This window comes from Rhincodon typus, chromosome 3 (genome assembly GCF_021869965.1).
Source record: "Rhincodon typus isolate 14 chromosome 3, sRhiTyp1.1, whole genome shotgun sequence".
In the NCBI taxonomy this organism is placed as follows: domain Eukaryota; kingdom Metazoa; phylum Chordata; class Chondrichthyes; order Orectolobiformes; family Rhincodontidae; genus Rhincodon; species Rhincodon typus.
In genome coordinates this window covers 52,383,434-52,389,591 of record NC_063334.1, presented here as the reverse complement: position 1 = coordinate 52,389,591, position 6,158 = coordinate 52,383,434, and positions in this window count along the sequence as shown.

Genomic DNA, 6,158 nt, shown 5'->3' with positions numbered 1-6,158 from the left:
ACAGAGGTAATGATTCAAGTCCAATATGTCTCTTCAAAACAGTTGAACAAAGGACTGGGTAATAGTCAGCCTGGGAGAATGAATAGCTGCTCAAGCCCTAAAATTGTTGAACGTGATATTGAGTCCAAAAGCTTGCAGAGTTCCCAAGTAGAAAATGAAGTGGAGTTCTTCCATCTAGCACCGAGCTTTGCTGGAGCAGTGCAGCAAACCTGAGACAGAGATGTTGGTCAGGGAATACGATGGTGCGTTGAAGTGGCAGGCAACTAGAAGCTCAGGGTCATTTTTGCGGACAGAACTTTAGCTGCAATCTAGTCTACTGTACTTGCTGCTCACAATGTGGTGTCCTCTATATTAATGAAATGAAGTGCAGATTGGGTGATTGCTTTGCAGAACACCTACATATTACAGTTTAATCACCTTCTCTTATGTCCTTATCCCAACGCCGACTTGTAATCGCAGGAGCTGCTATCACACACAACCCATTATCAGTCAGTAATAGTCCTCATTAGTAGCTATTCATTTTCCCAGAATGACCTTTACCCAGTCCTTTGTCTGTCTGTGTTTCACTCTCTTTAGGCTCTATCTACACCTGTCATTTACTTATCCACCCTCCCTCGTCCCATTTTCTGCATAAATACCAACATTATGGTTAAAGAAAATTGAGGTAAGAAAATATTCCGCTTTTAATTTTAACATTAATTTGTAATTGATATACTAATTTGATATTCATAATGTGGAATATTATACAAATTTCTATTGTCATTTGAAAGTGATACTTATGAATTAAAATTTTGTATAATACATTTCTATGTGATAATATGTTATGAGATTGGCCAATGTCAACATATCACATTGCATTTATGAGCTGAATTTTGTGCTTTTTCTGGCTAAGTCCAAGTTGTGTCCAGTGTTTTGGAGAGATGCCTGCTGTGAGTGTTCTCATTGTATCTTACCAAATCACCTCCCTAGCTCCCTACTCCTAAGGCATCCGTTATGTCCAATACCATCCTTATCTTACCACATGCCATTTCCAGAACTACTTGCCACTCAGTGGATACCTGCCCAAAGAGCAGGAATTCTAGGAGGTCATGCAGGCTTTAAAAAGCTGCTGTACACCCAGATGATCACTGGTATTCTGAAGCTGCCCAGCTCGGTTAAAGATATTTACAGAAGATATCAGAGAAAGGGAAGATGGCACTGTGAGTCTCTGACAGGAATGTAGAGTTCCTGGTTGAGAAGATAGTGCAAAGGAGGGAGTCCTCTATTCGGGGGATTGGCAGAGGAGGCCATGCCACCAGACATGGAGTGGGGGTGTTCATAGTGGCTCAGTGTTTAGCACTGCTGCTTCACAGATCCAGGGACCCGGGTTCAATTCCAGCCTCGGGCAACTGTGTGTGTGGTGTTTGTACATTCTCCCCGTGTCTGCGTGGGTTTCCTCCCCGTGCTCCAGCTTCCTCCCACAGTCCAAAGATATGCAGATTAGGTGGATTAGCCATGCTAAGTTGTCCCATAGTGTCCAGGGATGTTGTAGGTTAGGTGGATTAGTCGTGGGAAATGTAGGGTTGCAGGGATAGGGTAGAGGGTTGATTCTGGGTGGGATGCTCTTTGGAGAGTCGGTGTGGATCTGTTGGGCCGAATGGCCTGTTTCCACATGTAGGGTTTCTATGAAAAAGAAAGACATGCTCCAAGGTTGGAGCCCAGGTGAATGCCATTTCACGACCTGGAGGAGAGGCAAGCAGTAGTACAAGAAGTTCAAAAACCTTCCCTACTCTACCAGAGTACATGCCACACTCTTTTCTCTGTTACTTCACATTCACTATCTCTCTCTGCTGCTGCACTGGCTTCTCATGCTCTGCCACTGTCACTATTGTCTGCAACATCTCCCCTCACCCATGCTCACCAGCCCTCCAATCTTTCGTACAACTAACCCTGCATGCCCTCTGTGCTAAATACTAATTTGCTCGAGACAATTCATCATCTTTCGATCAGCTGTACCTGCACTAACAGCTATTCTACCCACTTTCCTCGCATTCAATTTCTTCCTTTCTCTCATTAAAGAAGACAGCCTAGAATGTGGCAGAGCAAGCCTGGGCAGATGGAGGGGTGCCTGACACTAGGCTCCTCACTGCATAGGAGGACAGAATCTGACACCTTGCAGGGAAGTCTGGAACTGCAACTGCAGTGGTGCAGAGACATCTATATTCTGCCAACTGAGTAACTATCTCTCTTTATTCCACTGCAATGTTCACAGTAACCCCGATGTCAGCCTCATTCATTCCATGCCACCATTAACCACTGACTGCAATGCCAGCATGTCCATCATGCCTGCAGTGAAACACCCAGTTCCTCTGGAAATCACCCCTTTAACATCTGAGACAAGAGCATCAAGGCCAAAAAAAACAGTGGTTGATTGTCCATCCCCTCAACCCCTTTCTGCTTAGTTTCTGCGGATGGACACTGATCATAGACACTCCTCTGAGTGACAGCCTTGAACCAGATGTGACTGATGGCTGTATACTTCTCCAACTGCTCTAGATCCCCAGACTGGCTGCTATGGATCCACGGGACTGATCATGACCCATTTCCTGGAGCAGAGGCGTGGAATCACCTGATCGAGATCACTCCAGCTGACCACGGCCAATCCCCTGAATTAATATTGAAGGTGGCCCTTGACTGACTCTACCACAACCCCGACTGATGGGTGTCTCCATGGACTTCAGTGAGAACTGCTCCTATCTATTTGCTTGCTGCACTTGTAGTATGTTTGCTGCATAGGCTACTGGTGTGAGATCAACATTTCACAATGCCACACAGCAAAATATACATCCCCTTGCTCAGGTCTATGTCCAGCAAGGCAAGCTGCCTGTTTGTGTGACTGTGCAAAGCTGGGCAAAGCAAGGATTCAGTGAGCATATAGTGGGTATAGAGTCTGGGGAATTTGGAGGCAATGGGGGAATTCTGAGCAGGAAGGAAGGAGAGCTTTTTGTTTGCTTTTTTTTGGCTCATAGTTTGTAAGTTTTTTTTGACTCATAGTTTGTAAGTTTTTTATTTAAATTGAAGCCCAGGATTGGGGTGCAGCACAAAAGAGTGACATTCCAAATAAACTGTAAGTTCATTGGTGACAGCTATTAATTTGACTATCTATTATAGGTTACTTTCAGATTGAAGGTAAATAGGGGAATTATTTACAGGCTACACACTAAAAAACCAATACAAACTTTTTAAAAATTGAATTAAGAACTGGGTAATTAAATAGAGATGCCGGGCTAGGTGTTGCAACTGTGTAATGTGGGGGCTTGTTGACTTCATTGTGGTTCATAGTAACTACACATGAAGCAAGTGTTGGTTGCTTGACAAACTCCAACTCAGAGTTGATGAGCTGGAAACTGAGCTTCAAACACTGCAGTACCTCAGGGAGGGGAGATTTATCTGGATGATGTGTTTCAGGAGACAGTCACACCTCTTAGATTAATTACCTCGAATTCTGTCAGTGGTCAGGGAGAGAAGGATGTGACTATAAGCGAGGCAGTTGGAGATCCAGGAAGTAGTGCTGAAGGAGCCTTAGCCCTTAAGCTTGTCTAACAGGCTTGAGATTCTTGCTCTCTGCGTGGATGAGTGTGGGCTTGAAGGGAGGATGAGCAAATTGACTATAGCACAAAAGTAAACCATTCAAAGGAGGGAGAAAATAATTTATTAGGTGTATCTAGGAGAGTTTCTTGAAACGATATGTAGACAGTCCAACTAAGGAAGGGGCTATACTAGATCTTATATTGAAGAATGAGCCTGGCTAGGTGATTGGAGTTTCAATAGGGGAGCATTTTGGGAACGATGATCATAATTCTGTAAGTTTTAAGACAGTTATGAATAAAGCCAAGACTGGTTCTTGGGTGAAAGTGCTAAATTGGGGTAAGGCTAGTTACAACAGTATAAGGCAGGAACTGGAGAAATTAGATTGGGGGCGGCTGTTAGATGATAAATCCAGACATGTGGGAGTCTTTTAAGGGCCAGTTGATCAGAGTTGAGGGCCAGCATGTTCCTTTGAGGATGAAAGATAAGGATGGCAAGATTCAGAAATCTTGGATGACAAGAGATGTTGAAAGTTTAATCAAAAATAAAAAGGAAGCATATGTAAGGTTTAGGAAACTGAAATCAGACAAAGCCCTTGAGGTATATATAGGAAGTAGAATAGGACTTAAACAAGGAATTAGTAGGGCTAAAGGAAGCCATGAAATATCCTTAGCAAGTAGGATTAAGGAGAATCACAAGGCATTTTAGACATATATTTAGTGTAATGGGATAGCGAGGGAAAGGATTGTCCACTCAAGGACAAAGGAGGGAATTTATGCATCAAGCCAGAGGAAGTAGGTCAGGTCCTAAATGAATATTTCACATTGTTATTCCCTAAGGAGAAGGATATGGATGATGATAAGGCTAGAGAGGGGTATGGTGATATGCTGTGATTTTCAATATTAAGATGGAAGAAATGTCTTGAAAAACATTCAGTAGATAAGTCACCAGGGCCAGATGGTATCAATTCCAGGATATTGAGAGATACACACTGGAGAATAACCAATGCTGTTCCTTTGTGTAAGAAGGGCAACAGGGATACTCCAGGAATTTATAGGTTGGTGAGCCTTACATCAGTGGTAAGGAAATTAGTGGAGCAGATTCTTAGGCAGAGGATTTAATCACATTTGGAAAAGAATGGACTTGTTAGGAATAGTCAGCATGGCTTTATGCAGGGAAGGTCTTGTCTCACAAACTTGACTGCACTACCTGCCTGTAAGTGATGAAGATGATTGATAAGGGAGGGCACTGGATACTGTCTACATAACTTTACTAAAGCAATAATCAACGTCTCTCATTGTAGGCTGGCCCAGAAGGATAAGTCACATGGAATCCATGGTGAATTGGCAAGTTGGATACAAAATTGACTTGGTCATAGAAGACAGAGGGTGATTTTGGAGGGGTGCTATTCTGACTAGAGGTCTGTGATGAGTGGTGTTCCACATTGATCAGTCCTGGTACCTCTGTTGTATGTAACACATGCAAATGATTTGGATGAAAATGTCTGTTTAATAAGTTTGCAGACAGCACCAAAGTTGGTGAAGTTATGGATGGCAAGGAAGATTATCAAAGGCTACGGCAGGATATAGATTAGCTGGAGTTTAATCCAGAAAAGTGTGAGGTGATGTGTATAGGAGGTCAAATGTAAGAGGAAAATATTCAGAAAATGACAGGACCCTTAGAAGCATTGATACACTGAGGGATTTTGAGGTACAAGTCCATAGGTCCCTAAAAGTGGCAATACGAGTGGATAAGGTGGTAAAGAAGGGCATACAGCATGCTTGCAATACATTGAGTATAAAAGTTGATAAGTCATGTTGTGTAGAACTTAAGTTAGGCCACGTTTGGAGTATTGTATGCAATCCTGGTTGCCACACTATAGAAGGATATAGGCTTTGGAGAGGGTGCACAAGAGGATTACCTGGATGCTGCCTGGATTGGAGTGCATTAGCTGTAAGGAGAGGCTGGTTAAGTTTGGATTGTTTTTGCTAGTGCATCAGAGGTTGAAAGGTAAATTGATAGAAGTATATAACATTATGAGATGCATGGATAGGGTGGATAGTCAGAGTCTTTTTCCTTGGGTGCAAATGTCAAATACTAGGGGGTATAGGTTTAAGATGAGAGGTGGGAAGTTTAAAACAGATATGCGAGGCAAGCTTTGTCCACACAAGGTGAAAGGTGCCTGCAATGCATTGCCAGGGCAGGTGGTAGAAGCAGATATGTTAGCAAAGTTTAAGTGGCATTTAGACATGAACAGTCAGGAAATAGAGGGATATGGACTATTGTGCAGGCAGATAAGATTGGTTTAGAATGACATCATGGCATGTGAGGCCATGGTAAGCTGAAGGACCTATTCCTGTACTTTACTGTTCTATGTTCGATCAAGATTGACCTTGTTGGATTTCTCTCCTGATTCTGCCCTAAATCTCGGCATAGCCCAAGTCACCCAGAAATCTTTCTAAGATTCCATTCCACATGTTTCAACTGCTCATGATACCGTGCCATTGTCTTGTTTTGTTTTCACTCCTAGGCCTCTTTTAAATCCTGGCAATCAAGTTCAATTTTGAGTAACAGCAGTTAGTGGAAAGCTA